At 39.2% G+C, this 12,319-nt stretch overlaps 1 long non-coding RNA gene across 1 annotated transcript in view; it reads right to left on the reverse strand.

Annotated features, from left to right (window-relative positions):
* Nucleotides 1–8,629, reverse strand: part of LOC115947692 — an 84,950-nt gene extending 76,321 nt beyond the window's left edge. Inside the window, exon 1 of the long non-coding RNA XR_004081546.1 lies at nt 8,489–8,629. This is a non-coding gene — a long non-coding RNA (uncharacterized LOC115947692). The remainder of the gene's footprint in view (nt 1–8,488) is intronic.
* Nucleotides 8,630–12,319: the final 3,690 nt, after the last annotated feature.

The following is a 12,319-nucleotide window of genomic DNA, read 5'->3' on the forward strand; positions in this document are numbered from 1 at the left end:
ATGGAAGATTGAGGCAGATCAGTTGATGTGCAGGAAATGATTACCACATATAAGCTTTCACTTGTGTTTATATTTTGGGTTCCTCTTTATTACTGACTGGGGGATACTTCTTTTATCTCCATCTTTACACATGTTCAAATGGACTCCTTGACACACATACTGGAAAGAAATAATCATGGCTGGTAGACGCTAGAACTCTTTTTTATAGCCACAGCACACACACTGAGCAAGATACCTCACCTTTTAAGCAAAGGTGAATGACTACATACTCAGCTTCTGCTGTCACCTGGGGTGCTTATCATCTGGGCTTCTCCCTGATTGTGGTCAGCTCTGCTTCACTTCTGGAGTTTGAATTCCGAATTCACGGGGTTGATCAAACTTCACCTAACGGTGCCAGACCATCTCTCCACTTCTGATCAGTTTCTCCTGTTCCTCCAAGTGAGACACTTCAGTGCTGCCTCAAATCAGACTGATTTCCAGTGCCACTTACACAGGACATAGCAGGCAACCACCTGCCAGTGCTGAGTCTTTTGGTTGGTGTCTGATAGACATTGCATGTGGGGAATTATGTTGTGCTCCATCTTGAGAGATAGATCCTACCTGCAGGACCCTGTCACCACTGAAGGTTTCATTAGCTCTGAATCATCAGAATAATATTGCTCCATGAAGAAATTTCTAAAAACAGAAGCTCAAAATTTAAGAATATGCTCTCCAGGCTGACATTATCATTCAAATATCATTCCTTGTGATATTTGTCATTTGAAAACCTAAATGTACTATATAAAGCTGGGGAAACTGAGACAAAAAAGAAGGAACCTTTTTCACCATTGCACAGAAGGACCGAAGAAAATCCAGAAACAGAAAGCTCAAACCTTGCACTTTTACATTCAGAGTTACTCTGACAGGTCCTGCCTACGTACCAACAAAATTATTATCTAAAATTATTTGCAACTCAGGTGCATGTGGCCCTAAGTGAATAAATTGATCATAGTGAAGCTTAAAGACACATGCATTCACTCTTTTTCCTACAGAAAATAATCTATGAATTTCAGTTTCTACTTGTTCCTTCCAAATTTCTATGCCTGAAGAAACATTCAAATGATTCTCTTTAAACACCTAGGTAATATAAAGAAATATTTTCCTCATATCATAATTTAAAATTAAACCTAGAAAGAAAGAACCCAGGGGATTCACTGAACTTCTAGCTCTTTATAATTTGTGGGCAACTGCACACAATTATATTACAAAGCCTAAATATAATATAAAATGTAGCTTGACAATAACTTAAACTGAACTTGACTGTGTTGGTGAGCTATTGTGATAAAAAATTAACATGTTTGGGGAAGTCTGATTTGCATTACACAGTGCCTGTAATCAAATTACCTCTAAATGTTATGCCATGTCACACTGTGTTTGAGATGTTGCTGTCAAAAATGCATACATACGCTTTGCAGTTTGACTCAACCTGGCTTCCTTTTAAGCGATCATGTATGCCTCTGAGCCACTTCAGCCAAATGGTGGTAAAATACAGAGGTTGGCAATTCAATTTCATTAAACCTTTCAAGAAGGCAAGAGCAGATAAGCTTTGCTTGTTCATGTCAATGATAATATTCAGCGCAGCCTAAATCTAATTCAATAGGTTCACTCCCGCTCCCTTGTCACATTGTCATTTCCGAACCCAGTCCCCCGCCGCCCCCTCCCTGCTCCAGCTGCAGCAAAACTTTGTGAAGTGCTGAACCCACAGCCATGGGCTCCTTCCCCATGTGGTGGAAGTGGGGCGGGTAAAGCCCAGCCCTGGGGTCCGTGCATGGGGCTGAGCCCATGCTCAGGTGGCGGCTGCTGGACACCGTGCCCGCTGACCTCATTGCAGGCACAGATGTTTACTGCACTTTGGGCGATCTGCAGAAAGCAGAGCAGTAAAGTAGGCCAGCTTGCGGGAAGGCTGTTACCCACAATTCATGGAAAAATGCCGGATAGTTCCCACTAGGTTGTGGTCGGCTAGGAAACGGCAACTTATTAATCTTGTGTCAGAGGGCCAGCTGCAAGCCTGGCAGTTACCATATTTCACCACCAACTCCGTGTCTGGACAGCCATTGTCTATTTTTTATGAAAAACTCCACAAATCAGCTGCTATTTTCCCCCCTGTACGTGCAGAAACGGCGCTTGGGGGCTGAGGTGGCTCTGGCGCATCATCCGCACGGCGGTCAGGTTTGCTAATTCAGAGCGACTGCTTAGTTTCCAACTTTAATGATATTCCCTCAGCATATCACTATGGTTGCCTGGCGACCGGATTTCAGCTAGGCCTCTCATTTGATTCCCACACATCAGACCCTGAAAAGCACTTTTTTTCCTCCCTCCGCTTTTGATTCCGGCTCCTCTGAAACCCTTCCCCCTGCGGTGTCGGTATGGGTGGGCAGCGCGGTGGCAGAACAAGGCCAGGGGTGACGGGAGGCCTGGAGGCTCCTGGTCACACATCAAGGCCTGGAAACAAAGCCGCCAGGAGCCCTTCCTGACAAACACAAATTCCCTTCAGAAAAAGCAAATTTGGTCTTCCCTTCGTAGCGTGGGTGTCATTTTAAGACTTTCTTTAGACACTTTACTAAATCTGACGCTTTCCATTGTTTTTTGGGCCGTTTCTCACAAAAGTCTTCCTATTATCAACAAGTTGCTATTGGAGTAAGCAAACAGCTTGTGAAGGCCTGAAATAATCTAATAAGCAATGGGCTTGCGTGCTTTATGTACCCACACCTTTATGGGATACAAAGCTTGTTTGGATAAATAATTTTCCACTTTTTGCTCAGTTTCAATTAAAGTATCCTTTTTTAATTAATGGTTTTGTTTAGCTCTGCACCCTTCCCTCTAGCATATGCACAAACTCCCTCTACACAGTATAGTAGAGTAATTTTTCATAAACTGCTCTGGATCAAATAAAAGGATTTTTAAAACATTTGGTTCTTGGTGCAATTAAGGTCTGATCAATAAGACAGATAGAAGAGCTGCACTGATTTTCTTATTCTTCTCTTGGCTATGACTGAAAGTCTTCACAAAGTTTAAGAATTGACTACACTGGAAGCCAGATCAGCTTACACCAGCTGAAGGCTTAGTCCTGAATCTTTAATGTGCTGTGGCAAAAAAAAGCCCAAAAAAACATGTTAGCTATAATGAATGTTTGCTAAACAGTTTTACAAACAAAACACGGGATTATTTCAGTATTAAAAAAAGATCAATAATATAAGTTATACCAGATGAGGAATCACCATGTATATAATAACAACATAAATAATTTTCAAATATTACTGTTGAGGAAAATGTAGTTGGCTGTATAATTTACTAAAGGTTCAATACAAGCACTATAGAAGTAGCTTAAATACATGTTCTGCTTTTTGTTTGCATGGCTTTGAGATCACTCCCTGTACGGCCTGCTGATGGATATAAAAACTCTTAGTTATTTGTCATAAACTACTACTCAAGTGTCTATTAGTGATGAGCAGTCACACACAAATTAATGGCAATGCATCAACAGCAGGAGTGGGTCAAACCTTGTTAGCCTATACAGACCTGAGCTGCCTCATCTTTTATACTGACTGCAGTCTTGTGTTGTTTAGAGGTCTTCAAAAATCCCTAACTCCTCAAGTTATTTGGTTACAGGAGAATCTTAGCTCATTATTTTTTAAAGAAGTTCATAGCCCTTATATTTGAAGAAAACCCAAACAAACAAAAAACAAACAAACAAAACCCCAAAGCAAAATAAACAAACAAACCAACCAAAAAATCATCAAAAAACTCCACAAAACCCACCAAGACAGCTGAGAGTTCCTGATGCTTAGAAGTTTTCATTTTGAGATTTTCTGATTTTTCATGAAACTTCCATATTGCAGAGAGGGACACAAACAGTGTCAGTGACAGTTTCCCCTGTACCATTTATTGCTGGTTACATCCTCATTTGAGACTCAGCTGAGGAGAAGTTCAGTTCCAGAAATGGGACTTGCAATTGGAAGTAGTCACATCTCAGAAAATCTCTTGAGAACAAAGGTCACCAGCTAGGAAATGTACATTTCTGACCTCCAAAGCCACACAGAAATTTTTAAAGGCTAGTAATGTGTTTGCATTCCATGTGTCAAATTAATTTTCCAAGGAGTTGTAGATGTGTGATATAAGGAGATAATTTCCTGACAGACAGTGCTGCTCATCAGAATTATCATCACTAAATGCTAACACCTGCAGGACAGAAAGTTCTAGTGCATGGGTAAATCGTTTTGCTTATCTATACTGAGACAAATTTTTCTCAGTTACATCAATAACAACAATATCAGGGAAGTGTCCTCATTTTCCCACATGTGGCAAGGAGAATTCTGCCACTGCATAGCATTTCATGGCAAGTGAAACTAAAAGAAGTCAGCATATTGGAACACTTTAAAATACATTTATACTACTCTAGCTCTAATTAAATGTACCTCAAATGCACCTTGTGAAATGTATGCTCACACGAACATAGAAAGGATTTAGATGTGTAGTCCCCATTACTATCTGCAAATTTCTTTGTCGGAAGAACAGATGTTTGATTTTGTGTTAGAGCTAAAAGTAGGACTTCTAACCTTTCCTCCTCTCTCCCCTAATCTAGAGCAGGTTTCAGATCTGTATGCTTTACTCAGCAACAACTAGGTGCTCACAAGTTAAGAGATTTAAACTCTTTTTTTGTTATCAATCATTTGCAATAACTGTTAGTGTTGAAGATGCATTACCCACTGCAATGTTTCTCACTTACTTATTAAGTTGTTAAGGATGTTGTTTTGTACATTACACTCCTGACATGTTAAAAAAGAATGTTTTTAGATTAGTGTTCAAGCTTCATTTTTCTTTTTCCTGAAAGTTTTAATTAATGCATTAAACACATTGTAGCTGTGCAGATGAGTAAAGGAGATACCTATTTATACATTCTATCGATTCAGTTCTTCCAAATTTTAGTAGAATTATGCTATACATGCAACAAGAACATGGTGCCCTTTGAGAATTGCTTCCATACTGTTTAATCTAAATTGAAGTACACACACAAAAAATCCCACCTGCAATAATGGGATGTACACACACATTAAATTGCCCTCCCCCAACCACTGTAAGTATTTCCCAGAATGAGAAGTAAATGTTCAGTATGGCTTTGCTGCTGGAAGGCAGCCTCGTGGTGCACTCTGGAAATAGGATTGCCCTCTAGTTATCTCAAAAACTTCTAGCTGTAGGCAGAACACCCAAAAAAGGTAGATTTGCCAAATAAGTACTTTATCTGAAAGCTTTATTCTCTCATATTGCAAGAAACTAAGGCATCAGCATTAACTTAATTTTTTCATTGTTGTTCTTTTGCGGCAACACGTTATGGTTCTGGCTCTGGGTTTTCACTGCAGGTCAGAAGTTTGGTATGGAAAGCTTATTTGGGACTGTGATAATGGACTCTGGAATTTTCTTATCTGTTATTTAATTGTATGGCTTCCAGTGAACACTAGGGACTGGATTTGATAACCTGGGAAATCTCTTCTACTTTCTGTGATCCTAAATGAAAGGCAGTGAACAGGGCTAGAGTTAAAGTGGGTAAGAGACTGCATGAGTACACAATTATTTTCATTGGCTACCTGTAGAATCTTTTAGTTGTTTAAAAGGATTCATAACCATTTAAAAAAAAAGAAACATAATTAAGGCTTTTGACAAAATTGCAATCAGAATTTTAATACAAAAATGGACATCCTCAGCTCCAGATTTGCTCCCTCAAAAAGAAAAAAGAAAAGAAGTTCTGGGCATACTATATATATATATATATGTATATGTAATATGTATGTATGTCTTGCTATTCATGGTATATTTAGAGTCCCAGATTTTAGAAAAATACTTTTGTGTTGATTGAGCAATAGAAATAAAACTGAGCAAATATGGAAGGCACACAGCATGCCCAGATTCAGGTGGTCAGAGGGAAGGGACTGGAGAAGTAAAACATCATCTTTCTTGCATTAGAATTCTTGTGTTTTAAGCAAGACAGGTTAAGAAAGTCTTTGCCTAAAACATGACTTTTATTTTGATGTGATTCGTTATAGGTCACAGAAATTTTGGCCCATTTTCCACTGATTTGAGATCCAACCAATAATGAATCAGAAGCAGAACCAAGAATAGATCTAAGGAGTTCTGAATCACAAGCCACCTCTTTCTCAAAACACCCACTCCCTCCCAATCAGACAGACGTCCCTTGTTTCTAAATAAATGCATTTGGTTACAAAATGAATTTATTTATTTTTAGCAAAAATTGCTCATAGTGACAAAATTTTCCATCCAGTTAATGACAAAATACATTCTGTTGCATAAGATTTGCACTCGTGCATAAAATTGCCTCTCTTGCCATAATTAATGTATAGATTGAAATTATAAGACATCTAGAGTTGCTGATGTGTCACTGAACACCCCCATTTCTCTTCTCCACTTTTCTTTCACACTTTTAGAACACGACAGAATACCTAAATACTACAGAAAGTCACACCACACAGAGAAATGCATTTTATATTGCTTCAAAATGCAAAAAAACTGTTGCCCCATGTGAACCCAGTACAACTTTGTCGCCTTCCCATGGCAGAACCAGCTGTGATAGGGTCAGCTACACCCCTGAGCTAACAGAGCCTTGTATTTTGGTTCAGAGCATTGGGGGACTTGCATATCTAGAGCACAGTGCTCCTTGGTATCAGCTTTGCTACTGCCAAACTTCAGCAAAGCATCTGCCTTATGCAAGCAAATGAAGAAATAATCCTGAAATGGTTCCTATTCCTTACACCATCACAGATATCTCAAGTCAAAAATCTTTCATCTGAATGTGTTGTTAAATTAAGATCTGTGAGTGGTGCACAGTATTAAAATGAAGATAGAATTATCTCCCTGTGATTTAATTATCTCAATTATCTGAGTGGCAGAGTATTTCTACAATGCAGAACCACCTCTGATGAACAAACTACACTCAATAAAATAAATAGCAAGTCAAATCCCTGCATAAAATTTGAAAATAAACTAATTCCAGGGATAAAAGACACTTTAATTTCCTCTCCTCCACTCCTTCCTTTTCACTTGTATCCATACAGTAAGAAAGAAAAATATCTTATCTTGGCAAAAACCTTAAGTTCTGTCCTAAATAATACATGAATATTTAAAGAGCAACTTTATTGTAAGAGAAATCCCTTGGGAAAAGCATCCCTTCCTAACTGCCCACCACTTGCAAGAGTTTGGAGTGTCTGGGAAAATTCTGAATGAAGCTCCAGACATACAGAAAACCTCCTCACTGCCTCTGCTCTTTCTGAAATGTTTCCAAAAGAAAATAATCTCTATACTTAACAGACAATCTCAAAATATGTTTGTCACTGACAAAAGACTCCCACACACACCTTTTTTTTTCTTTTTTTTTTTTGTGGCAAGCATTGAGTCATGGAGAGAGAAAATTATTTGCTTCAAATTTGTGCCAGAGCCCAGCTAGTACCAGACCTCTCTCTGTTCTCATTCTCCAGTCCTGTGTTTTAACCACGAGACTGTCCCTTTCCTGGCACTCATTAGAATGTGCTAATAGTCATGATGGAATGTGCTTATAGTCATGATTTTCCCAGTCAAAGGCAAACACATGAAAGAAAAAAAAAGAAAAAGTAAAATACTTAAACAATGGGGTTTTTAAACATCATTATATGAGGTATGTTTGAGAAACCAAGAATGGATTTGAAAATGAAGGTGGGAGATGTTAAATGATGTTTTGCTGCTAATTGATGTTAGCAGCAAAAGCTGAATTGATCCAATAGGCCGTTGGACATTTTCTGATTTAACATATTTTCAAGTAAGCAATAGGTTTCCAGAGCCTGCTGTAATTGCCAGTGACTGCTCTGTCACTGTATGATGTGAATGAATGCTAAAAATAACACACATTCTATGCTGTGGCTGCCCAGTACAGATTCCATTCAGCCTGGGTTTGTGTATAATTCCTGTTCCGCCTTCACAGCCCTGATATGCAGAGAAACTGCAACAATGGTCTATTTTTGTGTAGTGTGGATCTAGAATGCAGATTAAATCTATACACAACCTAGTCTTGATCTTCTAAGACAAAAAATTCACCCTATGACAAGGAAATTTCATCTGATACAACTCAGATCAAAACATTTAATTACAGAGGGAAGACAAGCCATGGTACAGTGCCAGAACACAGCCATGAGAAGATAAGCTTTCCCAGTAAAGGTATCTCACCACAGAAGCAAAACTTCACTTTCAAGATAGACCATGAGCAAACAAAAATTCAAGCCAACATATTTCTGAGGAGATGTTTATAATTTATGCCAAAATCCATCTCCCCAGATGTTGTCCCATTGAAAGTTTTTGGTTAAAACCAATCTCTAAACTAACCTTTTGTCTATTATTCAGTAAACAATTATATCTGGAAGAGATTGATAGGAAACAATGTATATTAGGATAAAACTGTTTCATTACTTACATAGAACCAAATTTGCTGTCGTCTCTTACACAATATATATGTGGTCACAGGGAGGCTGACAACCTAAACCAGATAAAATCTCAAATGAGCAGACATTGCTACAGGCAGAAAAGAGAGTTCCTCTGTCCTTTCTGAGTGACTGGGAGGAGAAGTGTTCCTATAGAAAACACAGAGGGAAAACAGGAGTACAGTGCTGTGCAGGAGGGAGGTGCCCTTAAGGCACTGAGCAGCACAGAGACCCACCCAGAGTGTGAAATGCAGGATTTGGTCAAGTCAGGTCACAGGGGCAGTGAGAGGCTGCTTCATGGATCCTAAATACACTCCATGGCAGGACCTCAGGAGCTATTTCAGATTTAGAAGGACTGCCTGGATTCAACTTCTACGTCCTACAGAAAACATATTGCCAGATTAGCATGCAAGCATGGCCCCAGCACAGATGCTGGGGGGATTTCTCAGGTCTCAGCAGAGGTTCCTTTGGGACCAGGTGTCAGCCATTAGAACAAGTACCTGGTGGCAAATCCACTCATGCCCAAGGTCAGCATCACTTCCCAACCTGCCATCAGCTTCATGCAGGAGACAGGCACTCAGAAGCATCCTTGTCAGTGGAATGATAGATTGCCTTCCCGTGGAAATTCTGAGTTTTGGGGGAGTGGAGTGTGGGTAGTTTTTGGTTGTTGTTTTTTGTTTGTTTGGGGTTTTTTGCCTTTTTTGGGGGGGGGCATCTTTTGAGGGGGTGGTAGGGGTGAGTGTCAGCAAATAAATGAAATATGAACAGCAGCTCTGGAGAGCTTTCTACAGCTCATAAGGATGGTAATTAGATTTGAAACTACATACCCTCACCTCATCCCACAAAGGGCAGAGCACAGACGGGGGATCCGCTCAAGGCAGCACTGAGACAGAGACTTTTTAAGAATATGAGTAGTCCCATTCTAGGCTTGTGTGCTTTTTAATAACACCATATTACGTCTCTTCAATGGATCAAACTTGAAATACAAAATTGGACATGAATGTAGCTGAGGGTACAACTGAAAATTGTAGAAAATCACTTTGTGGAGAAGTTCAGAAGACAAATTTGAAGCTGCTCTGCTCCAGTGGCTGAGATGAGAGATTACGTTTATAAAAAGGAATTATCTACCTTATTAAAACTTTGCAAGCTTCTGTTGTCTGTGGGTCGTCTGACTGGTACTCAGCAAATAGTGCTGAGGTTTTCTTTTTCCTACTTTGTAAATAATGAATGAATAAGAACTTACTATGAAGTGCCAGCTTAATTTTAAGGAGCATTATCTGAGGCCTAGTAAAACCAGAGTCTGAGAGGATTTTTTTAGCTGAAGACTTGCACAGCCATATCAGCACCAGGTTCATATTCTAGACTTTTTTGTCTAAGTCTAACATCTATTAAATACAGATTCACCTTGTGTGCTATGGTAGAAATCAATAGGAGTTCTGCCACTGTTTTAAAGAGAAACAAGGCTGGCTAGACAAACATACTTTGGCTGCTGTTAATATGATGAGAGAAAAACAGAACCCACCAATATTTGGTAGCTTATTTAATGGTATTTATGTTTATAACTATTAGCCTTTAGAAAACAGATCCCAGAATAACCTCCAGGAGAACAAACTCTCTATAAAGGAAGTCAAAAAAGAATTTAGCTTATTTTTTAAGCAATCAAAAATGCTCAAAACACATATTTCTTTATGCACTGGAATATTGCATCACATAGTCCCTCTCTTTTAAGTAACCATGTAAGCACTGATTTCAAAATCACTATCTAAATACCTTGGGGAAGCAGAGCAACAGTTTGCTGCAGTGGGACTGCCCTGATATCAGATGACAGAAGGCATGATCCCCAGTTTGTGTCCAGTCCATGCTTGGTTTTGTGTGCCTCGTGCACCAGTCCCCCAGTGTGCCTGGGTTACTTCCAATGCCCAGAGCGCAAACAGCTGGGCGCAGCCCCCACGCTGTGACCACGCTGTGACAATGCCCTCTTGTCACAGAAGCTGCCACAGAGCCCTAACTTGGCCCTGGCAGGTCTGTCTGCAGAGTGGCTGCTGTCCCCAGGCAGCTCTACCTCGAGATGCCAATGGACTGATGTCAGCTTTTGAAATGAGCTTGCTGAGAGTGCCTAGATTAGCTGGGTTGCCAGGCTCTCGCCACTCTAACTCCCTTTTCCACTTCAGTGGGCTGAGCTTTTGACACTCTGAAAAGCACCATTTAAAATTAATTAAAGCTCCTTATTTTGTACCAAATCTCACCGCTACCAGCTCTGTTTATTATGTTTTATGCAGGGTAGGGGGTACCAGTCTGCAAGGTGTTCTGGGCTGGGCTACCAAAACTCACAGATGAGGAGATATTTGCAGGAGAAACAGGATGTTAGCGGTGTTTCCACAAATCACAGCTTTTGCACAGTTTAGTGGACTCTGGTGGAATCCACTTGTCCCACTCCAAGGCAAGGCAAAGTTCCTGGCAAGAGCTTCTTGTGGAGATTTATTCCATTACTTTTTACTGCTGCCTACAGCATCGTAAAGTTTTACTTGTGGCATACACCAAGTGATTTTTAAAAAATAATTTACTATAAACATCCATAAAATAGGTTAACACATATGATTGAGCCAACTATTTTTAAATATATATGTTACAGTGGATTTATGCGTATTTTTTAAGAGCTGGAGGCAAATATTGTCATTTGGTTTTATTTTCTGAAAGATCTTCTGCCCATCTGATAAAAAACAATAAAGGGATTTAAAGACCCTTTTACTGCACGTTTGAACTGTCACCTACAGGATAGGGTAATGTAGTCATGTAAATCTGTGCGTACAAAATTTTATTAGATGGTTGTTCATTGTGAAGGAGATCACAACAGCGAACTAATCCAGCACATGGAGTGTTCTTCAACGCTTCATATTTGGCAAACATCAAATTTCTGAACTACCCACCAAAACATAAATGGCATACTTGATATTCAAACTAACAGCAGGTTGTCCCATACAAAATAGTGTTCTTTAGGTGTTAGACATTGATTGTATAACACTTGGCACTTCCACAATATTTTTAAATATACTGTTGACAAACACTGAGGAGCAAAAATGTAACAAAAGGTGCAAAGTGAAATGATATAAAAGCAACAGTTAGAAGCAACCACTGCACTTAGAGTGCAGGGGCACGAAACCTAAAGTAGCTGCAGCATTCAAGATCCAGCGAGCTCAGTGGATGCTCAGCTAGTCAAAACAATTGGTCTAACACATCATTACTCATACTGGAACAGCTTCACTCTACATTGCTTTAGACAGGGCAGTAGCATAATAGGCTCTTCAGAGTTTTACAGCAAAAAAATCTCCTGGATTCAAAACCACTTACAAATATAATTCTGTGAAATCCTCCTTCCTGAACAAAAGTAAAAAGAAGGGAATTTTTGCATGGAATTTGAGTTATACACAGTCATGACTACAGAAGTATAAACATTAGGAATTGCTGGAGATTTCTGAAAGCTGTATATTTTGTTGATCCTGCTTTTTCAGTTACTCACAGAGCAAAAAAATCATTTATCTACTAGAGGAAATGTATCAGAATCTGGCCCTAAATCTCATACATCTAAGTTGTCTGCTGCGCAGTCTCAATTTTAATTCAACTATGTATTTAGGCCAATTCCCTCTTGGCAGTATAGATTGGGCAAGGCTAAAAAACTCCAGCAATACAGACAGAATTATTTCTTTTTTTATACTCATGCAAATTAGAAAAGCTTTCATTCAAAAGGAAGACTAAAGAGCTGTAAACATATTTATATCTGTAAATATCTATAGTACTTGAAATAAGTTAATATCCTTTCATTTGAG

Source organism: Geospiza fortis, unplaced genomic scaffold (genome assembly GCF_000277835.1).
Source record: "Geospiza fortis unplaced genomic scaffold, GeoFor_1.0 scaffold172, whole genome shotgun sequence".
Taxonomy (NCBI): domain Eukaryota; kingdom Metazoa; phylum Chordata; class Aves; order Passeriformes; family Thraupidae; genus Geospiza; species Geospiza fortis.